The sequence below is a fragment of the Ambystoma mexicanum genome, chromosome 10 (assembly GCF_040938575.1).
Source record: "Ambystoma mexicanum isolate Mex_15411 chromosome 10, UKY_AmexF1_1, whole genome shotgun sequence".
In the NCBI taxonomy this organism is placed as follows: Eukaryota; Metazoa; Chordata; class Amphibia; order Caudata; family Ambystomatidae; genus Ambystoma; species Ambystoma mexicanum.
The window spans coordinates 1,074,097,203-1,074,124,784 of NC_090932.1; positions in this window are offsets into that span (position 1 = coordinate 1,074,097,203).

A 27,582-nucleotide genomic window follows, 5' to 3' on the forward strand; every position below is an offset into this window, starting at 1 on the left:
TTTTATGCAGCTTGTAGCAGTCATTTTTGTTGTATTGAGTCATGAATCTCAGCAAATAAATCAATGGTTTCATATCTGTAGTTTCCTGTCAGCTCAATGACAAAAGAGTTGCTGTTACTTCAATTAGCTGAGTCAATTCGTGCTGCTGGTTCTCAAATGGTGCCTCCACATAATATATATAATGTGTTCAGTGTTCAGCAGGATAGACACACCAAAAAATTCATTTAGAATGTAGTAGAACACTATACCCACAATTGCCATTTAAAAAACCTTGCTTAGTTTTGCTAATTCGCCATCACCCATTACACCAGTCATTCCTCCCGTGAATCCCGCTGTATTCAATAAACAGTAGTCTGCCCACACACGGGGGTTCACCATTAGTGTTCCAGCATCAGCACATTAACGTTTCCAGTTGAAGCGTAAAAATAATGAGCCCTATATTCCGTGTCTCCACCAATATATAACGTAGTAATGTACTTTTTCTTCTTCCTTTTTTTATTAACCACTGTATAAACAGTCACTATACTCTCTTTCCACCGTTAGGTATATTTCAGAGGTAATCCCAGAGTGCAACCATATCTTCATCAGTCGCGACCATAACAAACATTACCCGTACAGTACAGTATTAAACTCGAGCAAATACACACTCAACACTATCACGCCATCTTCGTTCACAACAGTCATATCCATATCGACCCTCCACTTGCCAATTGAGCGTTAGGAACTGGACTGATGACTATTGCTCCTTCAATCCTCCAATCCTCTACCGGCCATCAAACAAGATCCTTACTGATGATTCCTCAGCCGGCGCACAACGATCATCCAAACTTCTGCCATTACGTCTTCAAATGTTTCCAGTGCGTGCAACTACGGAAGAAGTTCACTGACATTGGCAGGTGCTTTTTTTCAGTTCAATAGGACCGTGATGGTTGAAAAACAGCACCAGCTGTCCCCAAAATTCTAAATGTGGTAAAATTAACGAACGTTTTGTGGCAGCCATCTTTTCCATACACTTATATAAGGAAAGATATATAAAGTTCAAAGAATAGATAAATACCTTTAGAAAAAAATATATTAAATAAATAAATAAAACTGAACCCATCAGACTTTAACATTGAAACCAAACAGTCAAACATGTTTCTTTTTAGTTTTTTTTAAGGTTTTGTCCTGATGGTGTTCCTTCCATGGAGTCCAATTCAAGATCAGTTAAAAAGGCTTCCGCTGACTTATGATCAGTAAAAGAGTGTAAACGTCCATCCTCAATTATTCTAAATATAGCAGGGTATATTATGTAATATTTCAAGTTCTTATCCCGTGCCTTTAACTTAGCTTTGTAAAAAGCACATTTTTTTTCCAAAATGTCCTTGCTTAGATCAATAAAAATCATTATCTTGTTACCTCCCCATGCCATATATCTTAACTCACAAGGTCTTTTAAGTATGAGTTCTTCAACAGGGAACCTCAAGAATTTAACAATGAAATGCCTTGGTCTTGCCCCTATGGATGGTTTAGGACCCAATGTCCTATGAGCCCTTTCAATATCCAAAGTTAATTTTGGGTCCAACTCTAAGATTTTAGGTAACACCTTTTGTAAAAAGTCAATTGCATTACCTTTTCAGCATTTTCAGGAAAGTTGGCTATCCTGAGGTTATTTCTTCGTGAGAAATTCTCCTGCTCAGATAATTTCAAAGTCAGTTTCTCATTTAATATCCTCAGTTCTCTTACTTGATCACTTAGCGTCTGAGCCTTTTCATCCACTGAGTTCAAATTAGTTTCTGCTGAATCAACCCTCTTAGTCACTTCCAGAAATGTTTCCTCTGATTGGAAATGTTTCGTTTTTATATCTGCAATGTCAAGAGTTACTTTGGTTAGCAACTCCAACAGTTTATCCTGTCTGTTCTCATCTGTGTCCTTTTTCTCCAATCCTTTTTGTCTTTTTGCTGGTTGAGTCCTCTCTGGGTGCAAAATGGACATACAATGTGGTGTGCACCAATTGATTAAGTGCTGTATGCTTTGACAGAAGACAGTGTGACACTTTGGACTTTACTGCAATGTGTTATTATTTGAGAATTACAGTGCAGCTTTCTATGTTATATGTAATGCCACTTTTTATGTCTGCATGTATGATCATTTCCAGTCTTTCTTCCATTTTCCTGACATTTAACTCATATTAAGTTGCTGGTATGGGAACACGTGTAACTAAGCGCAGTCGGACAATCATAATTTGTCTTCATTTGCAATGGTAATTTTGATTATTTGTGAGACAGGGTGATACTTGTTGGGGACTTGGTGGGGCTGATTCATGGAATTTGTGCGCCAAAAAACAGGGATTTGGGCACCATTCTGCCCGCAAATCCCTGTTTAACAAATGGGGATTTGCGGGCAGAATGGTGCACAAATCCCCCTTTTTTCGGTGCACAAATTCCATGAATCAGCCCAGGGATGTTCATCTTTTTGGGAACATCAGTATGCTGATAGTATTGGAAACAGTTGACGGTGATATATTTTGACACACTGGTTGATGCAGGTGAGACTTTAAACTGCACATTCTAATGTGTGTTAATGTTTTTTTTTCTGCAATTAGTAACCATCGGAAAATCACATACTGTGGTTGTCTGCAATTAGTGAACCTGGTCATTGTGCACGTCATGTTTCAAATGTTGTTCCTACTGCATGGGTAGATTTTAGATTACACTGATGAGATCTGACCGTATGTTGGGGGGGTGGGGGAAAATACCTTATGTGCTGGGTTGATTAATGTAGATGTATAACCTTTTTGAGTAATGTAAAGGGGCTCAACTTGACAATATTATATACGGAGGGTTATGGAATGTTCAGTTGATGTACCACTCGAGAATATGGGAAAGGGGAAATGGCTTATAGAATGCAAGGAGTGCAAATAAGAATGGATTAGTTGATGTCTGGGAACAAATTACATGCATTTGTATTATGTGGAGTATAGTAGAAGGTATTATTTTAAATTTCTTTTTTTTTGCGGAAATAGTAAAGGGTAGAAAGAAATATGTCTACCGTGGCCGAGTGGACAGGCGGCTTTGATGTATTGCAATGAGAAGAAGGAAATAAATGAGGTCTATTGATTGGCATTGTCATTCTTATATATTTTGGGATTTTCAGAAAATAGCGCTAGTAAATGGAGTAAATAGGTTCAGGAGCAATGATAAATAGAAATGAGAATAAAGCTACCTAAATGATTGTCTTGATATGGCTCAAGATGAAGGAAAGGGGAAAAGGAGAAGAAAGGAGAAGGGAGAAAAAAAGAAAAGTGTCTTCATGTTGTCAGGCTCGGATTATTGGGGTTTTTCAGAGTTTAAGGATGGGTTTGAATTATATAGAATTAGAATACTGTTAAATAGGCATTGATGTATCATTTTGTAATGTAGGTATATTTACATACAATGATATTGGGGGTCTAACAATGGGGCTTGGTTAATAAGTGACTGGAGAGGGTATTGTTTTTAGGTGAAATTAGAATGGGTGAGAGGAGTTTATTTATTCAAGAGTATAGTAGGTATAGGGCCTCATCACGAGTTGGGCGGTAACGCCGGCGGTATTACCACCGGCGGTATTAGCCCTACCGCCAAACCCCCCAGCGCTATTAGCGATGGATCACGGGTTTGGCGGTAATGGAATTCCCCACTGAGCCCATTCGGGAATGCCCCATTCCCCATTGGGCTCAATGGGGAATTTTCACACTCTTACTGCCGGCGGATTTCCCACCGGCGGTAATAGCACAAATTTTCATCGGATTTCCCCCCAGCTCACAGCTGGGGAGAAATCCGCTGAAGCCCTGATTTGGCGGACCCTTAAATCCGGCGGTAAAAGCACGACCGCCGGATTTAAGGGTTACCGCCAAACTCGTGATGAGGCCCATAGTGTCTAGTACATAGAGATTTATAGAGCTTGGTAGGGGTAGGTCACTGACTATTTTAGGTAGAATTGAGGTGAAATTATTAATAGTCGAAGTAGATATATAGAAATAACTAAGTTATACAGGGTTTTTTCTCGCTTAGGAATTTCTGTCTGGTTCTTTCATTTTTAAGACAGGTTGGTTGAGGTATAGAATTGGTTAATAATTGCCATTGCGTGGTTTTGCTTGGTGGGTTTTGGGTGTAGTCTAATAAATTAGGTAGGTTTGTACATAAGTATTCTCAGGCCTCCAGATAAGGTGCGTACAGGCCTTTTTACGCATTAAAATCTTGTAAATACGACAGCTTTATTATTTTCCTGTGTATATTTACACGCAAGTTTAGAGCAGAAGACAGTGCAAAGGTCAGGTTACTTGACAGAAGCCAGAACGCTTTCAACATTTAAATATATACATGAGAGATCAAATGGCCAAACATTAGAGAAATAAGGAAAGGTGTATTCTGTCACAATGCAGAAGGCTGCCGCATAGTAATGATTTCCATACGTCGGCTGGATGTCCCATACATTTTATTCTCTTGCAAAGGAGAAAAGTCATTTATACTCTCATTTACGCTCAAAGTTTAAAAATAGGGAGTAAAATACTCCCACCTCAAAATCATATCTGGAGCACTGAGTATTCTTATCAGTAGTAGGTACTGGTTAAGTGGTTCAATAGTGGTAAAGTTGGAATAGTTCTGTATGAAGATTGGGTTAGGTGCAAGCTGTAATCGAATTGTATTAAGTGAAAGGAAAAACTGTTGATGAAAAGTTTAGAATATTGGGCATGGGTAATTGGTGAGTTTAGTCCGAGATAGTGTAATGCATGTATATAAAGGAACTTATAAGGTGTCTGTTGGATATGAGACTGTATTGCTGGGATTTAACTTAGGTTATTCGTTGACTGATCATCTGTCGTTTTGTGATGTGCTTTTATGTTTGTCATTTTTTGTTTTTTATAATTTATTTAGTTTTTACGAGGTGGCCTACATATCTGCATGGCTTGGAATGAGACATGCTCAATCCTTTGTTACTAAACAAGATTCTATATACAAGAACCAATAGGACAAAATGTTGTTGAATTTTATTTCATGGAATGTGAAAGTGTGAATTGTACCTTTAAAGGGTGGAAGGTTTTAGCGAGAATCTGAAGAAGTAGAGGGGATGTGGTGTTTCTTCAGGAAACTCATTTACTTGAGCAATCTGAAAAGTTTCTAATTAATTCTAGATATACGTGGTCAATATCTAATTGTTATGACTGGAAATCAAGAGGTGTGAGTATTTTATTCAGAAAGGGGCTGGCAGTGGCAATTGAAAAGATAGCGAAAGATGAGGAGGCCGCATAGTATTAGCAGATATAATACATAACGGAGAAAGGATGACTATAGGATCCATGTATGCCCTGTGTTCGCCAACTGCACAATTTCTTTAGTAAACTAGGTAAACTGTTAAGTTATATAGGAAGTCAAGTTGTAGATATAGTGGTGAAGGAATTAGTAGTGAATTTCGGGGGTTCACGCAAAAGTATAATTTGATAGATATATGGCGGGAAGTGCATCAGGTAGATAAATCATACACTTTTTTATTCACCAGTACATGAATCATATTCACAAATTGATTATATACTCATGACTAATCGATTAGTCAGTAATGTGACGGGCTCAGAGATTAGGGAAATAGTGATCTGTGAACACTCACTTATTGACATGCAGATGGCAGTAGTGAATCTGAAGGCTAAAACAAAGAGATGGAGATTACAAACGAGAATATTGAAAGATTTGGCAGTCACTATGGGGTTAGAAAGGTTTACAAAACAAGAGACAATGGGGAATAATTTTAACGACCCTGAGATTCAACCTCAACTACCAACTTGTGTAGCACTTCTAAACTTAAGAATCTCATGGCCTCATGTTGTAATCCCTACTAGTGGATAAAATCGCCTTCCCACAGTTCCCGCAGTCCACTAACAAATAAGGGAGTGTGTCATCTTACACGCAAAAATGTCAAGTATAAACAATTTTATTAATCAGTTAAAGTTAAAAAGTCACATAAAATGTCATTTAAAAAAAAACAATATACATTATTTCATACATTGTGACAAGTACAGATACATCTCATAAAGTGCAAACATTGTTCAAAGATTAAAAAACAGACAAACACTTACTAACTCAAACAGAGTATGACCCTGTGTGATATTCTACACTTACGTCGGATACTGAATAGAGAACTCCTAATGATGCAGGTTGCTCTATTAACTCCTATATTATACTTATTGGGCGAATCCTTTTGACATTTGCAACAAGGTTCTAATATTATCAATAACTCATTGACACCCGTGTTTGATAGTACAGCATTCAAAACACCCAACATGTTTTGTTCTTTCTCTACAACTGTGAGTATTACAAGAACTTCTTCAGGGGGACTCGACATACAGGTCATAGCACGCAAACACACTCTTCACATCCAGATCAATGAAAAATTGGCGATCCTCTCGACCACTAGGAGAAACAACCATCAGTCATGATACTTACAAAACCAAGACAAGGAGGAGCATTAGTCTCCTACTGTCGGCTCACCCTGAACTTACTTATTTCTCAACCATTCAATGGGTAGGTAGGGCGTCTTCACGGTAGACTGCAATCTGTCAAACTAACACACTAGATGAGTTGGCTGGTCAACCAAAGCTTACTCATTGATGTCAAGTTCACGACTACATTCAAATAGCCGAGAAATTAACGCAACAGTAAAAGGCATACTTTCCCCCTCATTATTGGTCTATCGACTACGGCCTACAGAGAAACAACACATTTATTCTGTCAAAATCCTAATGGTAATCAATACATCCGAAAAGGTACATGATGTTATATTACTGCACACCAAATTTTATTAGGCACTGTGTATACAGTGCTGTCATCAAGGTGTAATTCACCCACATTTTTCAAACAGTGTGGAAATTCTCATCCTTTACGATATAAATTGACTAGTCACTTACTCTGACTTTGAGTAGGTCTTTGAACCCCACAATCTAGCGGGTCTGTCACGAGAGATGTTTATTAATAAATATTTTGAGGATAATATAGGTATGGCTGATATCAAAGTTGTCTGGGACTGTTTTAAAACAGTAATAGGAGGGGAACTGAGAAGTAGAACGGCTAGTACAAGAAGAAAGTGTTTTGAAAAAATAAAAAAAAATGGAAGAAGAAGTTAGGGATCTGCAGAGAAAGTGTGTTATTTCTAATACAGAAAAGAATAGAAATGAGTTCAGAATATTAGAAGGGGAGGTGATGAATCATTTGGACACAATGGCGGAGAAGGGAACATTTTATAGTAAACAAAAGTTCTGGGATTTTGGGGAAAAAAATGGGAGAGTTTTGGCCAATAAGTTAAGAGGAATAATGGAGCAATTGTGTGTTACTTCACTAGTAACGGATGAAGAGAAGGTATTGCTTAAGAATAGTGAGATGTGTGATCACTTTAGAAAATGTTATTCACGATTATATAGGGAAGACAATTTTCCAAGTAACGAGGATCTAAGGAAATCTTTTTTAACATTAAGCTCCCAAAATTGTCTTCGGAATGAAATGAAAAAGTAGAGGCAGATATTGAAGTATGTGAAGTAGTTGAGACAATAAAACACCTTCATGGGGGGAAGTCACCAGGGCCAGATGGGTTGATACCTGAATTCTATAAACCATTTGCTGATCAACTGGCACCAGTATTGTGCAAGGTGTTAAAATGACTTCCTACTATCAGGGTCCTTGTGTGGTTTAATGAGAGAGGCCTTAATAATGGTAATTACAAAACAGGATAAAGATAGTCGGAAGTGTGAGAACTATAGGCCAACATCGTTATTAAAATGTGGATGTAAAAATATTCACGAAGATATGGTCAAATAGATTATATGGTTACATGGGGGACTTGATTGATAGATCTCTAGTAGGATGTTTTCCAAGGAGATATGGGTATGACAATATCAGAACAATTTTAAATGTGATAAGGTCACATGCAAGTAAAGAATCAGATGCCCTGTTAGCTTTTTTAGATGCTGAGAAAGCTTTTGATAGGGTCAATTGGATGTTTTTAGAATATACATTGCGAGAAATGGGATTTGGTCCTAAATGTATTCAGGCAGTTAATTGCATACACCTGGATGTATTTTCTAAGGTGCAAGTTAATGGAATAATTTGTGGAGCATTTTTTTTATTAAAAGGCACCAGGCAGGGTGTCAACCATTTTTATTTGATTTGGCGCTGAAACCTTTGGCTGCGTATATTAGGCAAAATAATGAAATAAAAGGGATTCAAATAGGAAATACTGAACTGAAGATATTAACTTATGCAGACAACATGACTATACTACTTTCAAATCCTTTGGAATGTGGTTTGGCTCTGAAAGCAATAATGGAGGAGGTGGGAAAGTTGTCGGGCCATAGGATTAATTGGTCTAAGTCAGAAATCTTTCCCCTAGCAGCTGTATGTGATAGGAGAGTGTTGGAATCGTGGGATTGCAAATAGTCCCTGAATGGGGTGAAGTATCTGGGGGTTCATATTGTTAGAGATTTGAAGGAAATTGTGAAGTTGAATGTTGATAAGGTTGTAGATAAAATGTTAATGGCTATTAAAAAATGGGATAGATTAACCCTAACTCTGTGGGCTAAAATAAATGCAATTAAGATGGTATGACTGCCTAAGGTGTTGTATGTTATTCAATCACTTCCTTTATTGTCAGTCAAAATGTTTATTTCGGATTCAAAATCCATAAAACACATAAGACCAAATAATTACAAAAAATAAGACCAAACAATTACAAGAAATAAAATCCCTTCCCTTGAAAGTGTACACTGAAACCCCATTATACAACTTCAAACAACAGTCCAATAATAAAAAAACAAATGTAATACAATACAGTACTATCAATGTAGCGACAGAGTTTAAAACAAGTCTAAAAACTATATGCCTTTTCACATTACAGCTCTGCCAGGTAAATTTCATCATCCCTCACCCTGTGCCCTCAATATCCCCTTTCTAAAATACATTGCTCTCTTCAGGAAGGAGAGCGGTGCCCATCACCAAGGACAGAGTCTGCCCTCAGAAGACATGAGATAGCTGCTTTATGATGACAGATCTTAATCTCCCTGAGAACTGGAATTATTGTTGCTCTCCGAATATACCCCGCGCAAAACAGTAGCAAATGCACCAAGTCTTCTTTATTATGTCCACACACAGGGCATGCTGCGGAGTCCGTACAACCTTTCCAGTTCACTGTATTCCTCCGCAGGAGGAGGCAATCAAACCTCACCCATGTGATTAGCCAACAATCTTTTTTTATAGGAGCCCCAAATCAGATAGGGTTGGATCTCATGTGGCCGACTAATCATTGCATGAAGATTAGCCAAAATATTTTCATACTCAGAGATCATTCTCTTCCTAGCAAACACTTCGCCAGAGCAAATTTGTGACACTTCACCTCAGTTTTTGTTAAAAGGGCAGCTGGAGGAAAAAGAATACTTAAATTGGCCTCTCCTAGGATTTTATCTATATAATAAAGCCAGGGAATTATTTGCCACCCCACCCTGCCCAATACAGATCTAATAATGAAATGGCAAAGAGAGGCATGTACATTTGCCCACAACTGAACCCAAAAAAAGACTGGGGCCAACGCCCACTGATCCTCCCAGAATTCCAGGCCCAATTCTCTGTGAATAGATAAACACGCTGAGGAGTTAGGGAGCCCCAAAATCTCCTAAAAATTGATTCTCTTTGGCTTGCAACTCATCGGCCTTCTGGAAACCCCATATCAGAGCACCATATAATGTAACTACCTTTCAATGAACTACGTAGATTTTAGATACCACATCAAGCGGTTGGCCCTCATACCGTGACATGAAGCAAAAAATACCCCCTATTTGTTGGCTCATTTTAGCTGACTGTTTTATTAGGTGTCACTTCCCGGTGAGATCTTCCGAAAAACTCATCCCTAGGTAATCAAAGGCCTTCACCCTAGGGATAACTTCACCAGCAGAAAGCATGGGGCGCATTGCGACTGGCCGTTTTCTACCCATGCATGCCATCACGGCTGATTTTTTTGAGTTCATTTTTAGCCCCAAATTACTCATAAAGGCTTCATATGCATTAATCAGAATCTGGAGTGCTCTCGGGGTCCTGGCTAGCAATATGGTGTCATCTGCATAAGCTAGGACAGGGAAAGCCCTCCCCTCAATACCAAAAAATCCACCAATGTATTTATGAAATCCTTCGAGAGGCCATTGATATATAAACAAAAACAGATTGGGGCAAAAATGCAACCCTGCCGCACGCCACAGCCTACCTTGAAGCACGCTGTGCAGTGTCCTCTGGGTCCACTGGGCACACATGCCTCATTGTCACTATGGATATCCACCAGGACCCTCAGTGTGTCCCCTGGGCAGCACCTGGACCCAAGCACAGCCCAAAGCTTTGACCTGTCTACCGGTGCTCAGGTCCATGAACGCTAAAGACATCACCTCTCCTCTGCAAAAAACTGAGTTTGCCACTAGGAGATACAAATTGAGGCTATGCTCCATAGTTTCTACTCCTGGATGAAAACCAAACTGGATGTTGGATAAGATCGACTGTTCCGACAGCCAGGTTTCAATGCGTCCACAAGAAGCACTCTCCCAAAGATTTTAAAGGAGGTATCCAATAATGATATAGGCCTATAAGCACTTGGGCTAGAATGAGCCTCCTTCTTGAAAATAGGAAATATAATAGCCCCTTTTTAAGATGGAGGATATCTATCTAATTCTATGCAGGCATTATACACCACCATTAAGAGAGGTGCCCATAAATCGAGGGGATCCTGGAAAAGGTCAGATGGAATCACCTCCGGACCTGGAGCGCGATTATGCGCTTGCTGCTTTATGGCCTTTTTTCCTCATCCAGCCCAAACTTTAGACAAGAAGAAATCAGGGCTATACAACCCATACCGTTCTCACCCCCACACAGATTCCCAAAGTGTGCCAGCCAGGCAGCTTCATCCACATGAGTACCACTGGCCTCAATGGTCCTGCAGCCCAAAGGTCCCCCCTTCACAAACTCCCAGAAGGCCCTCTTCAATTACCCTTTTCCTTCTCTTAAGCTCCTCTTGATATGAAGCCCTAGCCTGGGCAATTGATCTTCTACTAGAATTTGGGGCCTTCAATGTTGCTCTCTTTGCACTTCTGCAAGCCTCATCAAAACATCCCTTACGAATGCTTTTCAACTAACCTTATTTACTATCGTGAATCTTTTAGAAAGGGCTCCAACTAACTCAACAAACTGATCCACAATTACCTCCTGCGGAGTGCTATGCTTCAATATGCCATAAAATAGGGCTGCATTCTCCGAGATCGTTTCTATATGCAGTTTCTCCTCCTTGATTGTCTCCCATTTGATTCTTCTTGAACCGCGAGACACTGCCTTAATTGGACAAGTTACAGAGTCAGTTGCAGCCCCGACCCCCAACATCACCTTTAAACATAGGCGGATGGGATGGTGGTCACTATTAACATCCAGGATCACTTCAAAGCTGAAGGCCCGATCCCAGAGACTTACAGAGATACAAAAATAATCAATATTCGAAGAGCCCATATGGTTGTTAAAAGTTACAAGGCCTGTAATATCTGGAGCCAGGCAACCATTAACAGTCCGTAACCCCCGTTCGATCAACCAAGAACACAATTTGAGTTATGAAAAAGAATGAAGAAAATTGATAGGGTTTTTCAGAGTTTCTTGCGGGGAATTGGGAAAAGACCACGTATATCAAAATATATTATGTTGCATAAAGTACAGGAGGGAGGATTTGGATATCCGGATCTTTTAAAATATTATAATGGATTTCTTATAAAGAAGGGCTCCTATTATTTTAGTGAGTTAGATGGAAAAGGTCCAATGTGGCTGGAAAGGGAGATCTGTAGACCTTACACTTTCGATGTTATATATACAATGGAAAGGGTTCCGAAGAAAAATATTAAGCTTCAGTCAATTGTGGCGACTAGAAATGCTCTAGTGACATGGTTTAAGGAAAATTATCAATATTTTGGATTCAATCAAGAAGCTTCCATATGGCATAACCAAGCACTGCAGATACAAAATAAATGTTTGCATTGGCAGAGCTGGATCAAGAGAGGTATTCTTAAGGTAAGAGATGTTTTGGAAGGAAATAGGATTGAGTTTTGAGGAATTAAGAAGCAAGTATAACTTAAATAGAAGAGAGTTGAATCGCTATATAGATTTAAGAACTCTTATAGGTCAGACAATGAATATGATTGACAGAGACTTAAGGGAGAGGCCGGAGATGCGCAAGCTGTTTGATGGAATAGAACATGGAGTATCTACATACATGACATGTATGAATATGTGCCTAGAATTTGTGGATTCATGGTTAAGATTGGAATAGGTATGGTTGAATTATATTAATATACAGATATCTGAAAAAGAATGGAAGGATCTACTTAGAGTAGGATCTAACTCAAAAATGGACATGAACTTGAGGCTCATAAGGCAGAAGATTATTGGGAGATTATACTGTACCCCAGAAAAAACACATAAGTTTAAATTACTGTATAATGATATGTGTTGGAGCTGTGAAGTAAACAGAGTGACATTTTTGCAATCTACTCTGGGATTGTCCTTTAACATTGTCCAAGAGTGCAACATTTTTGGAGGGAAGTCTTAGACAGAACAGATATCACTCTGAACATAGTTATTCCTTGGTCGGCTGCGAGCATGATTTTACTGATGCGCAGAGGAAGATGTCTAGTTACAAGAGAATTTGATATTTGGGTTGATAAAGCTTTGATGGTTGCTACTAAGCTGACTTTAAGAGTCTGGAAAAGTAGGAAGAAACCTGTGGTGGAGGATTGGTTAGTGGAGATGCAATTGCTGTCCAAATATGAGAAAGTGTCATTGGAAAATAAAAATTGTACAGAAATGTATCTTTTAATAGTTTATATGGTTAGAGATATATATATTTTTTTCTCTTCTCTGTCATATGTTTGTACTGTGTTGTATTATCCATTTGTATTATATCCGCAACCTCATCTTTACACTGGATTAGGTATAAGGAAAATGTCACTGGGTGATGGGTTAAAAGTGCAGGATTTTAGGATGTATTTACGAATGGTATGGATGTTATGATTTTGGGGCATGTTAAGATGGTTTATAACCCGCAACTTGAGATGTATTTGTAATCCATATGTATTTGTACTATGTATGTATTGTAAAAATGAATAAACACATTAAAAAGAATTTTAAAAAATTTAAAATAAAAAGAGTTGCTGTTAAGATAGATTTTGAAGTCGTACAGTTGTTCTAGGCTACCAGACCATATTAGAAGAACATCATTGATGAATCGATACCATTTGAAGATGTGTGAATTGAAATGAGTGTTTTTAGTGCATATACTTGTTCATAATGATTCATGAACAGGTTTGCTATCACTGGTGCGTGAGTAGCATCCATTGCGATTCCTCTTGTTTGGCGCAGGTATTTGTCATTTAACAAAAAGACATTGTTGGTTAAGGACAACTCAATAATTCCTTCGTCATCTGAGGGTTGGAGAAGAATGAAGCCAAAGCTTTTGCATAGGTGAAATCTATTGCTTGTGATGCCAGAGTATGCTTTAGGGATTTCACATCTATGGTTAGCAGGAGGTACTCTGGTTTACATTCTATGTTCAGTAGTATTTGCAAGGTGGGCACGGTGTCTCTGAGGTAAGTTGTGATCTTCGGCACTTCAGTGTCCACAATGTTGTTGATGTATTTGGCAATGGGTTCTGTAACCCATCCGATGGTGCACAATATGGGTCTGCCCTCTGGGATGTTATTGAATTGTTTGTGCACTTTAGGCAAGAAGTAGATGGTAGGCATCCGGGGATGATTCACCATCAGGAATCTCTGTTTGTCATCTGTTAGTAGTCCTCGTTTGTGCCATTTGCTGGTCAGTGCCTTTGTTTGCGTCACTATTGTGGTGGTTGGACTGGATGCTATTGTTTTATATCAGCCCAGTGTTTCCAGATGGTTGGTTGCCATTTTGATGTAATTGTTTTTGTCCAATAGGACAATGTTCCCACCTTTGTCCGCCTCTTCGATTATGATGTTGCGGTTGTTTTTAAGTGCGTCTATTGCCTTTAGTTCTGCTTCAATCAAATTCTTGTTTGTTCTGTTCCTTGTTTTTGTTGTCCGATCTTCTATTTTATGTAGATCACGGGTTACTGCTTTTTAAAAAATATGTATGCCATTATCCCCTTGTAGATTGAGTGTTATTTAGATTTTCTTTTTAGTTCTGGTACATTCATGTTTAGTTCGTCAATGTTGAGGTTTTGGATTATTTCCTGCTTAGTAAAAGACTCTGCATCTTCATTGTCTTGTAAGTTGAGGAGTGTGTGTCCGCCAGGTCTTCTATGGTCATGTCGCTGATCGCTGGTTTAAGAATTTATGTCAGTTTCCAAGATATTTTTGGGGAAAAGTATTTTTTCAGTCTGAGTTTGTGGTTGTATTTGAACTGGTCTATGTGTGCATCCGTGATGGTGGTAGAGCTGGTTGGGGCAAATGATAGACCCTTGTTAAGCATTGATTGCTCAAATGGTGTCAGATTGTGTTTTGATAGTAGAAGTACTAGGCTTAGTGTCTCTGTTCATTTGCTGTAGGGGTCTGGATCTTATGAGCATTTGTTTTCTTCAGATTCAGCGTTTATGTTTGAGGACGCCTCCTCTCTCGGCTCTCTCTGTGTATTGTAGTATCTACTTCCAGAGGCTCTTGAAAATTAACATGTTTGGTGTTGTAGTTGCGATTTCCCTTTTTGTACTGTTTGATCTGATCTAAAAAAGAAGAGGATGACAGTGTTGCTGGTTGCTTTGACTGAACAATTTCTTTCCTATCTATGTTGGAGCTTGATGTAGATTGTGCCATTTTGTCCGGCTCAATATCAATATCCGAGCTTCCTGGGGAGGTGTTGGTTGTGCTTTCCCTAGAAGTGCTTTTGTTAGCGTCATCATGCTTCGGTTGAAACGTAAAAACTCTGTTGTCTTTGTAGTCCCTTTAGTCTCTTGAAAATATCCTGCATTTCATCATTTTGACGTCATCCTGATGTTTCTTTAGAAGTTCATACATCGTTTTGTCATTTTTGTCTTCATAGTGGGGGCCACATCAGTAGTCATAATCCTGGAATATTTCAGTTGTTACATATATTGCTATACAAAACAGCCGCCTGTTAACAAGCAGGCCCTCAAAATGCTGGGGAACTCACAGACCTCAAGCACACATCAGAGAATTACACTGAGCATTTCCAACTTAGGTCTCAGACTAATTGGTTAGGGTACAGCGTCCTTTCATCGCGGGATGTTTTTTCACAAGGTTTTTTGCCTGACATTTTCTTTCACAAAAAAAATCTAATTTTTTAGGGGGATTTAGTAAATTATATTTATGGGGTGTGGGTGTTTGGGAATAAATCCAAATTAAAGAAAATGGTGGGGTTTAGGGGGTACCCCCCAAAAATAATTTTTATAAAATGTGATGGGTTTTTTAGTAAAAAAATTATGGTAAAAAACCGCACGAAAAAACATCCCGCGATGAAATGACATGGAACCTTGGTTAGTACCTGAACACATTCAGGCTTAACTGAACACTCGCAGGCTGATGTACACAAGCAGCCGGCCTGTTAATCATTAACTGCTGGCATTCACTGCCAGGGCACCACGCAATGTGCTATTATAAAACTGAAGAATAAACATGGCGGCCGGCATTGAAAGCTCGATGTGACTGCAGCTGATGGTCCACGAGCCCGACCAGCCTAACAGGTAAGACTTCCAGCAACTAACTACTCATATATTGAGCCACTATCACTTTATTACGAGCAGTGATGGCCACATAACTGCTCCTAGATTTAAAGTTTATCGGTACAACAACCCAAACCTGCATCATATATCACAGCGCTTTGGTGTCTGCCACCACACTCTGTTTTAGAAGCACAGCAGTCACAGAAAATCAATCTCTAAACTAATACACTGAACCACGATCACGCTGACAATAATCAAATTCAACCACCAAGAGATATTAGATGTCAAATAAGTTATTTCCCCCACGGATAATAAGCCTTCCACAGTAACATGCTACCAAGGTTCACCTAAGCGTTACCCCATGGGGGCAACAGACCTTAAACGCTTTACTAAAGTGAAGAGCTTAGCACTCCAGCGGGATGCAAGCACACTCACTATGAATACCAATCAGCACGGGACACCCCCACACTCCGCCATCATTAAGACCAGTTAATTACCCTCTCTAGCAGTTAAACAATTGCTTGGGAGGTACACCAAGCTGATGCACAGCCTAGGCTCCAAGAGGTATAATGGTTCCTCAGAACAAACTCTCGTTCTCCACAACAATTGCCAGCAAGCCAATCAACCGACAGGCACGTAACCTTGAGCTACCCAGTGGACTAGTATTCAACCAGCCCAACCAAGACACATACAAATATCTCCAATCTTTCTCTATCAGTAACACCATCTTGAAATAAGTAACATTGTTTATAAATACTTTTTGAATGTTGACTGACATATTGTATCAGTAATTATAGATGTGCAAGGGACGGGAGTATCCATAAAAAATGGACACTCTGTTTGTTCTTAACGCATACAACTGGTAGCCAGCCCAAACAGGACCCACAATAGCAGAGATCACTCTGGGACTCATGGCACTGTCTCTCAGCAATGACTGCTTAATTATAATGCACGGTTAAGTCATGGATCACCCAAGCTTACATTAACAACATCACAAGTACATCAACCGCCATGCAATTAGCTAAACATCATTCTTTCTTTCTTACCTTTTCCTTCCCTTGCACACTATTTCGTTCATAACTAACCATTATCTGCTCATGAATTTTTTTTTTTTTAAATATGTTTTTATTTGCATTTTCTACTACAAGACAATTGCAAAAATGGTTGCTTCAACATTGTTCCCTTATATTATTTTCGTGTAAGATTTATATAAAAAACATAGAAAGGGGTGAAGTGCAAAGCAATGATAAACTCTAGTCTTGTGTTTCTAATTCCCCTCCCTCCCCCTCCCCAGCCTCCCCCCACCCCCCCCCCTCCACTCAACACGTTCGCTTGGTACACAACTCAGAATAAAAATTCAAAAACAACTTTAGGCATTTCAGTATTGCGTGTGCTCTGCAAATTGTAACTGAAAGAAAGGGAAGAGCCCATACAGAGCTTGGGGTAAGCAATCAACCGGTGGCATGGGGCACTGCCCTAATTCCTTTGATTGGCTGAGGTGGTAAACAAGTGTCCTTAGTCTGTGGGCTCCCAGTATGCCGTATAATATTCTAGAAAGGGCAACCAAATCATTTCGATATTTCTGCGTGATTCATTTACCGCTGCCGTTAGACTTTCCATCTCGTATATTGCGTGGGCCTTTATTAACCATTCTCTCTTTGAGGGTAAGACCATCGATTTCCATTTTATGGTTAGACACACTCGGGCTGCTAATAGGAGATTGCGTGGTAAGTACATTAGTGATTCATATGTTTCATCATCCTCCGACTCTACTCCACACAAAACTAGTGTGGGCGTTGGGTTTCTGAGGACTCCATCTATTCCTCGAATCCAGCCCAGCACTTCCCGCCAGTACACCTGGACTCTGTCACATCCCCACCATTGGTGCCAATAGTCACATTGCTCACCGCAACCCCTCCAGCAATAGGGAGATGTCCCGGGGAACATTTTAGATAGGCGAAGGGGTGTGTAGTGCCATCTCATCAGTAATCGCACATTGTGCATTTTGTATTGCATGGAGACCGATGATGACCATGCCGCTCTATATATTCCTTTCCATACCTCCCCTTGGGTGTCTATGGATAGGTCAGTTTCCCATTTCACCTCTGAAGATGGACGTGGACAATGACCCCTCGTGATTAGTGCTCTATACAACTTTGATATGAGACCTCTTGATGCTTGGGGGGAACTCAAGATTTGCTCGAATGGTGTCAGAGGGCGCTTTAACGAGTTGCCCCACCTAGGGTCGTGCATGGCACTTCGCAACTGGAGGAAGGACAAAGGGGAGACATTCGTGCCCTGCAAGTCAGCCTGCAATTCTTCCCTGGTTGTAAACACTTCATTTTTCCACAGCTGTCTCGCCCGACTTAGACCCGCCTCGTACCATGACTGGGATTGCTGGATTGCCCTTAGTGAGTTTTGAATAGGTGGGGACCAGATGCAGCTCAAAGGTGAGGGCCATGTTGTGATATTCTGCATGGCCCGGGATGGACGCCAGAGGGACCATAATACCTTCAGAATGGGGTGTTGCTTAATCCTTTGTGTCATGGCTGATCTCGGGACCCATAACCACTCTCCCAAGGTGACCGGAGTGAAGATGTCGTTCTCTATTGCCACCCACTGTTTCTCTGGGTTTTCCCCACAGATGGTCCAGGAGAATGCGGAATTGTGACGCTCTGTAATATTCTCCCAGGTCTGGAAAGCTCATGCCACCCTCCTCCTTAGGTTGGATCAGTGTGGAGTATGGGATCCTTGCTCGTTTGTCCGCCCATAAAAATCTTAACAATGTGCGCTTTACTTCTTCCAAGAAGGAGTCGGGAACAATGACCGGGAGGGATTGGAATAAAAATAGGAATCGTGGGAGAACATTCATTTTTATGGCCGTAAAGCGCGCCGCCCATGACATGGAGAGTATTCGCCATCTGGAGATGTCATTTTGAATGGCTACCCACAGTGGTGTGTAGTTGGCTTCGAAAAGGTCGGACAGGGAGACTGTTATATTAACCCCTAGGTAGCGGACTAAGTCGATTTGGACTTTGAAATTCCAATCTGCCTCTAAGCGCAGCGCTAGGTCGGTGTTGTCTTTTAAGGGGACAGCTATAGTTTTTTGTAGGTTGACCCGAAAGCCTGAAAGGGGTCCGTATCGCGACAACTCTTGGAAGAAAGCGGGGATAGAAGTAGAGGGTTCGGTCAGGTACAAAAGGATGTCGTCGGCGAACATTGCCAGTTTGTATTCCCTACCACCTCGCGGGATTCCTCTGATGCTCGGGTTGGACCTAATGGCTTGGGCGAAGGGTTCAATGACCAGTGCATAAATGAGAGGGGAGAGTGGGCAGCCTTGTCTCGTACCTCGAGTAAGGTTGAAGGTTCGCGATGAGATTCCATTGATTGATACTTTGGCCCGGGCAGAGCGGTATAGTGCTTTCGCTCCTTGTGTCCACGCAGCTCCCAACCCCACCCACTCTAGTACAGCTCTCAAGAAGGACCACTCTACTCGATCAAAAGCCTTTTCGGCATCTACTGATAATAAGAGGGGATCCTCACCGGCCTCTCGAAGTGTTGCCATGAGGTCTAGGGTTTTTCTAACATTATCTGCCCCCTGCCGGCCTCTTACATACCCTACCTGGTCAGTGTGGATTTGTTGCGGGAGAATCTGAGCGAGGCGGGCGGCCAATATGCTGGAGTAAATTTTTGCGTCTACATTTATGAGGGAGATTGGCCGGTATGATGCACACTCTGTGGGGTCTTTACCTTCTTTGGGGATTACAATGATGATGGATTCAGTAAAGGAGTCGGGAGCTCGTCCCGATTCTAAGATGGATGTAAATAGTTTGGCGAGGAATGGCGCAAGTGTGCCAGAGTTCCTTTTGTAAAAGGCCGGCGTGAAACCATCCTGTCCCGGGGCTGAGCCTGCCTTAAGGGCTGAAATTGCTCCCTGCACCTCTGTTGCCGAGATTGGGGAGTTTAGCATTTCTAGGTGTTCTTCAGTGATGGGCGGGCGTGACATACTGGTTAGGTATTCTTTGATGTCGGGGGAGGTACCATCAGTCTCAGCAGCGTATAGGTCTGCATAAAAATTGGAGAAGCGAGACACTATGTCTTGGGGATTTGTGAGTGGGATACCTTGTTCATTTTTTACTTTGTGGACTGCTCTATCCGCCCTCTGTTTACGGAGTCTGTTCGCTAGCATGGTGTGCGCTTTATCTCCCTTTTCAAAGAACTTCTGTTTGAGGTACTTAATCTGGGTGAGGGCTTTGCCATTCCATATATCTTTTAGTTCTTCTCTCATTTTCCTAATTCTCATTTCCGTTTCATTATCGCTAGTGGGGAGCTCCCGAAGGGAGCGTTCCAGTCGAGTGATCTCTTCCTTAAGTTCTTTCTCCTTGAGCAGCCGGAGTCTTTTTTTGGCGGCTCCCTCAGATATAAGGATGCCCCTTAATGTAGCTTTGCCTGCTTCCCACACTGTGTTCAGTGACATACCGTCAGTGTCGTTGATGTCAAAGTATTCTGTGATGGCCTCAGAAAGGAACTCCTTGAAAATTGGGTCTCTGCATAACAGGTCGTTACATCGCCACCGGCGGTCCAGGGCGGGGAGTGGGCCTAGGTCCAATTCTAGGGCGCACAGGTCATGGTCTGACCAGGCTACTATTTGGATGGATGTACTTAGGATGTCACCCTCGTTTTCCGCCCCCAGTAGTAGGTAATCAATCCTGGAGAAACAGTGGTGTGGTGGAGAATAAAAAGTAAAGGCCTTTTCCCCTGGATGAGTTGCACGCCAGGTATCTATTAAATGATGTTCCCTGAGCTGACTTGAGAATCTGTCGCCCTGAAGTGTGCTTGGGGGTAAGGAATTTAGTCGAGCTGAGTGCCAATCGCATTCACGATCTATAACTACGTTGAAGTCTCCCCCACAAATTAGTGAGCCCTCCCTCCATTCTTCAATAAAGTCGAACAGGGGGTCAGTGAAGCTCGATTGCCCCTGGTTGGGGGCATAGACTGCGCACAGTGTGATGGTACGTGTTCTCAGTGTTCCCTTGAGCGCGACGTATCTCCCGTGCGTGTCCCTGTGTATATGAAGAACCTGCATTCCCAGGGACCTACGCAGCAGAATGCCCACACCCCCCTTCTTCTCCGGGCCAGATGCCCAGATTGCTTCCCCTATGCCTCTCCCAAAGATCTTTCTTTCTCCCCCCTTGATGTATTTTGTTTCCTGTATGAAGAGGACATCTAGTTTGGATTGTGCGAACTGTCTCGCTAGCATTGATCTCTTTTGCGGAGAATTTAAGCCCTTGACATTGAGGGAGCCAAAGACTATGCCCTGTGAGTTAGCCATATTCTAGGGTTAGGATAGTGTTTTTCGTATTGTGGCTTGCTTGACCCTTTTGTATCATATTAGAGCTAGTAAAAAACTGCCTTGTATTGTGGTGCGTTTGAGATGGTTTTTTGTGCGCTACGAACTTGCTGTGTTGAGTGGATAATTGAATCCCCCCCGTCCCCTCCGCCCCTTCCCTCGTGTGGAATGCTATAAGGGGCATCCACACCACAAAAAAGGGAAAAAGAGTAAAGAAAAAGAAAAAGGGAGACGCCCTCGTATAAAGAGGGCCACTTTAGGAGAACCCCTCTTCAAGCCCTAGTTGTGAATTCGTTCTTTGTGCAGGGACAAAGTGCACAGGAGACCTTAATAGTGAGCAAAGACCTAGTGTGTCTCCAAGCCCCTAACCCAATCTAGGCAAACAGACAGCAAAGAGAAAAAACTTCAATGGAGCCCCATGGCGACTGTATCGGCCAGAGTTAGAGCACCAAAACAGTGTGCAGACACGAGATGCAGTGTCGGCAGTTCAAGGAGTGTTCAAACGTTTAAATTTCCATTTCTGTTGCGCACGGCCTCTTCTCGAGGGCTTTTCAGCTGGATCTCGGCGCGGGCCCTTTGGTTCTCTTCGGCCCTCTACGTCTGAGTCCCTTGCTGGGCCTTGCAGGTGGCGGCGAGCTCGTTCCGCTTCTTCCACCGAGGTGAGCCTATATTCTTCGCTGTTGTACTCGAATGTGAGGGAAAATGGGTGGCCCCATCGGTACTTCACGCCTTTCTCTTGGAGCCAGATCGTGAGGGGACGACACCCTCTCCTTTTTGTGAGGGTCATCGCTGAGAGATCCTGGTATATCTTGACTGTAGAGCCACGGAATTCGATTGTGTCCTTTATTCTTGCTTTTTGTAGAATGTCCTGCCTTTGCGTGTAGTAATGGCATTTGATTAGGATCGATCGAGGGCCTCTCGCTGAGCCCCCTGCCCTGTGCACTCTGTCGAACTCGAGGTTCGGGGGGTTGGTTTCTTCGTAGAGAGATAAGATTAGGGATTTCACCATGCTCTCCAGGCCTGACTGTGTCTCTCCTCGCTCTTCTTCTAGACCGATAATGCGGATGTTGGAGCGTCGCTCCCGATTTTCAAGATCGTCCACTTTTGATTCCATGTCCCTCTCCTTCTGCTCGAGGTCTAGGAGCCTAGCCTCGTATTGCATGGTAGCGATGTCTCCTGATTGTTGGTTGTTTTCAACCGCTTCCAGGCGGTCCTCAACTTTGGCCACTTTCGTTTGTAGGTCTGATACTATTTCAGTTAGGTTGTTTCTCATTGATCTGATCTCCCCAAGCAGCAGGCGGATATCTGACTTTGTTGCGCCATCGCCGTCATTCCCGGGAATATCTGAAGTGCTTTGGGCTTCTTCCGCTTCCATGGTTGCGTTAATACGTCTAAACTTTCTCAGGGTTGCTAAGGTTTGTGGATCCAGTTGTGTTACCTACGGAGGCTTCAGACTATTGCTGCCGTGAGCATGGACTGCTGTGCAAGGATGTGCTCGTTCCCTCGACCGTGTTTCTGTGGTTGGTTTTTCCGCTGGGGTCTCTCTCAGTTCCGTGGTGGGCTGCCCCGGACTTCGTGGCTCATTGCCAACGTATTTGCCCTAAGTAACTTTGGTGCGGTCTCTGTACCGCCCCCACCCCCCTGAGCACCACTCGGGTAAATCAGGTGCCCTGGCTGTCTTTGCACCCTGTGAGGCTCGTGGAGGACCTATGATGGTCCTTAGGTTGGCTGCGAGGCTCCACTAGTGGTGGTGAGCTTCCACTGGGTTAAGTGCTCGTAGGGATCAGTGGTGTGGGAGCGGCCGGTCGAAACTGTTTGGGTGGACACCGTGGTTACTGGATCGCGGGAATGGGCGCGCTACGCCCTCGTTGCTAAAGAAGCACGGGCCTCATTCCGTGGGCTCGCCAGGAGAAGGGCAGAGATGACAACCGGCGCCGGGGCCCGCGAGGGACTGCCGGGCGGAGGTGCGGCGCGGCCAGAATAAGCTCCCAAGTGTCGAGGTGAGGCGTGGGCGGAGGGAGAGAGCCCCCGCTTGCGGTTCGCACTGCGCAGCAAGTCCGCAGGGTCAGAGGAGGGGGGGGGCGTGCGCCAAGGCGGAAAAGCCCACTCGGGGCACTGCTTACCCCCGCCGGGCCGCCCGCTCCGGTAGCTGCCTTCCTGGCCGGCCGCCCAACGTCCCTCGGCCAGCCGGGCGCCGCGGTCTGCTGCGACTGTCCTCGCCGCCGCCACACCTCGTTGAAGGGCAGGGATTCCCCCTGTCCGCTGGGCGCAGGGCGCTGCTGGCGGGCTGGTAGCAGTCTTTGTGAAGTTTCCTCTCTTACGCGCGCGGCGCGTATTTCAGATGGCGGCGGCCATTTTTTCCCCTCTCCTCGCTTCTCTGGATACGGGCCTTCTGTGCTGCTCGGGGGATCCCAGGGGTTCTCGATCGAGAGCTGATTTCTGCCTCTCCACGCAATTTCGTCTCCTGGGCTATGGCTGGGTAGGTGCCGAGACGCTTTATCTACTCCATCAGCTGGTTTTTCATGACTTTGGTTGCCCCTGCACTGCTCGAAAAGATGACTTTAGCGGGCTTTAAGAGGGAGACGATGGCTCAAGCGACCATCGCGTCTGCGCCCCCTGGTGGTCTCTGCTCATGAATTTTAAATATATGGAACAATTGTGATCTGATGATTGAATACCTATGCATGTACATTACTTATGTGTACCCCCACAACAAAAACTGTGAATATCAAATGAACATGTTTATGTAAATTGTATACTGTGCACACTTGACACTTCATACGATGCACCTCACATTCTAGTAACAATCTGGAACTCACTAATTTGGGTGCTTAATCAATGCTCATACACATGGTAACCATGATTTCACCAATATCTACATATTGAATGAGTCAGTAACTCAGAGCCCAGGTGAACAGGGCTCACTTTCTGCTTCTCAACATACCGTTTGGAGATGGAAGGGCACTATCTCATTGGAACCCAAAACCGGCAGCATGGTATGGCGGTTAGCTCAAAGATCAGCACAATGATCTACCTATTCTAGTACCCTACACCTAGTTTGAATACAAAATGTCAGGTGTATTATAATTCCTTCATCCCCATCGTTTCCCACCTAAACACAACATACATTATCACATTTTATTGGTTAGTGCAATCCTAGTGACATAGTGAGTGCATCCCCCTGCAGATGCCCTAATTGCATAATCAGCAGAAAAAGTGGTACTAACTCCCTGTGGCAACAAACTTGAAAAAGCGAGCTTCTCTCCCATGGAACCTGTCATCTTGGTAAACCCCTAGTTCTCAGGCCTTACAGCCCCTCAAGCTGTAACATACATGCAACTATCTTAGTGTAACAGGTTGCTGCCTCCAGCACACAGTCTTCTAGCCAAGTCCAAATATCCTTTGGGAAGCAGGTGGCCTCATGAGAACTGTAACTAAAGCATTGCTCTTGGAGACTAATTCTTCATATTTATTTGTGTTTCTAAGCCACCCTACCATTAACCCAGCAGTCCTACGATTCGATAGAGGGCAGTAGAACCAATGCTTGGTTTTAGTGTTCAGGCATCATCTCTACATGAAGACTTTGTTCATATTGAAAAAATTCCCTTTTAGTAACTCTTGTGTTTGCCTGCTCTGCGTCAAGGGCAGAAACTATTACTTTGCGGAATGCTCAAATGCCCTTTGAACAGCTCCATGAGAAGAAACAGTCATGGTCTAATTCTCGAAACAATAGCTAATGTGTGTCCTGCCCCTCCGCCACGGGCTCTAGCATCATGGTATTCTATGAAGGGAAGCAGGGCTGTAGTTTGATTTTAGTAAATGAGCGAGCATTCAGAAATGGGCCTAGTGTTGTGAGTGGCAAAACCCATCACTTTAAATGTCAGTAACTACCTCTAAAGTAGCAGAGAGCAGACCCTTTCATCTTATTGTTACACAATAGGCCTAATGTAACAGAATGGTATACTTGGTTGTTTTAAGATGATAGTCTAGTGCTAAAAGGGCCTAGTTCAGTAAAATGGCCTAACCGTGGTCTGTTTGTCAGAGCTCTTCATGTGGATAAAGGTCTTTGAGCCTATACTGCCTGTTACATTTGGTGTGTTGATAGTGCATCCCCATGTTTACTGCATGTAGTCTGGTCCCACCCACTTAGGCAGCCCAGCACCGAAATGCAAGGCAATTCTCATCTGAACAAGAGTACCAACACCAACCCCAGAAATGTGTTGCCTTAGTTGGGCCTCATCAGTGAAGTGAAGCCGTGCCTCTCTAAGACTATACTAGGCCGGAACATGTGTCTGGGGTTGCTGTTGGCACTCTTGTTCACAGGAGAATGGTCTAGCATTTTGGTGCTGGACTGCATACGTGGGTGGGACCAGACTGGTATACACATTGATATTCCTCTTCTGTGAAAGGTACAGTGTGCTAAAACGTGGTTGTAGACACTACCGAGTGGGCTCCTTCCCATAAACAGGTTATTTGGCCATGCTTGTTCTCGGTAGAGTGGCTTCCCGACCTTTTTTGGAGTCCTTTGTTTACATACCTTCGGGTGCGGTATCCGGAAGAAAAAATGGCCTGGAAATAAAAATAACTTATTAAGTGATGGGATCTCTACCTGGAGATGGAGTGAGGGGTGGAGCAAAGTCTAGTATCCTACTGTAAATTAAACAAAGCAGGTATAAATTATACAATAAATCATGGATACATATAAACTTGCGATTTCAGTATTTTCTCACATATTGGGTCTCTGGACTATTTTTTAGCGTCTAACACAGTAGAAGTATACAAAGCACTTTGACTACACTTTCTGATTGTAACCTTTCAGATACAGTGAATAGAGTAGTGCAGTCTGTATCGACAGGATGGCCACTGAGATCAGCAGATAAGACTGACTCACAAATGAAGTTCTGCCGATCTGGATGGAGCCAGGCCACCACGGTTGCAGACTGTGGGTGCTTGATTGACAGGCCCAACCCTAGGGCCCGTTCTATCTAATGGATACCTTAAAGCCGCAGTTGATCATGCACCTCTCATTGCCATGCCATAACTTCATGCCCTCCTCCCACCATGAGCTCCTCACCTTCAAATCAGGGACTCCCCTCTAACTCAGTCCCTCCTTCTGGTTTTGCACCCACTGATGCTTTCCGGCCTCCGATGGTTCTTGAACAAAACATCCCCCTCCTCCAACAAATAGCTTTTCCAAATCCTTCGACCTCCCTTACATGCCTACTTTCTACAGTTCTCCTACCTCCTTTGTCAGTCGGTCAACCTCATTTCTAAAATCTCCACCATCAACTTGCTGACCTCCTCCAACAACCTCCTGATCCTCACCTTGACTCTGCCAACCCCCTCCAACAATGCTGCCACATCCTCCATAAATTCTCCAACTTTCCAACCTCCTCAGCTCTCCAAAACTTCTCCTTTCCAAATTGTGACCCCCAACTCTTCTCTTCTTCCCACTTCCAACAACTTTCTTGCTGCTAAGATGTCCTCCACTCCTCTTTCCTTAACCTCATCCAATGATGTGAATCCCAATACAATACATTCTCCCCAACCGCCTTCCTGCTACTGCACATCAGCTCTCTCTCTACCTCCATCTACCCCTCTAAGATGTTACCAGTTTTCCACCATACTCCTGCAGCTTCCTCCACCCTGCTCTACACTGTTCCTTCTCCAACACTCTCCAAATGATATATGAACTCCTCTCCAGTAACCCACACATTGACTTGGGTCAGAGCCATTGTTGTAGTAGGCTGGCCGGGCCCCTCCCATGAGCTGGTCTCCAAAGACACAGGCTGCAGCTGTGGTTGAGGGTTGGGGGGTCCACTGTGATTGGCTGCAGCAGTTTCTTGGCTGCAGCAGTTTCCTTGCTGCAGGTCCCCATGAGTGGGCTCAATGAGGCAGAGGTACAGGAGATGGGGCAGCCATCTTGGTTTTCACTAGTCTGCCCTGCTTCTTCCTGTCTGCCTGCTGCTAGCAGCTCTTACGCCCCATTTTCTTCAGGAAGGTTCCCTTAACGTGTAGCAACATTTGCCCTCTCCTGTTTTCCTCAAGTTGGTTTGTTCCCTGGGAGAGCGAAGGAGGCTGTAATATCTGTTTCCTCCTTTTGTTTGTAAAAGGGTAAGGGGTGCCCGTTCCCTCCTTTTAGGGATACATGCTGTAGCATCCCATGGGCTATGTTGCACAGGATTTGAACAACACCTCAGTTGGCTGGCCAACACTCCATCACAGTTTTTCTGTCCCTGTCACTGGGATTGTGGTTTCTTAGACTGGCCTAGGTTTTCTTTTAATATGCTTGAGGTATGGATGTAGCCCACCCCCTGTTCCATAAGAAAATATTTGGTGACCTTGGTTGGGGAAGTATTCCCTGGTGTTCTATTAACCCTCTAGGACTAGGCTGGGCATTTCCCACTGGGGTCCCCCTCCCAAATCCACAGACGCCCTTTCTGGATCCGGTCCATGTTTTGCCTTTGACCAAGTGGGCAGATATGGGAGACGTTTTGGTATCTTTCCATCTTTCT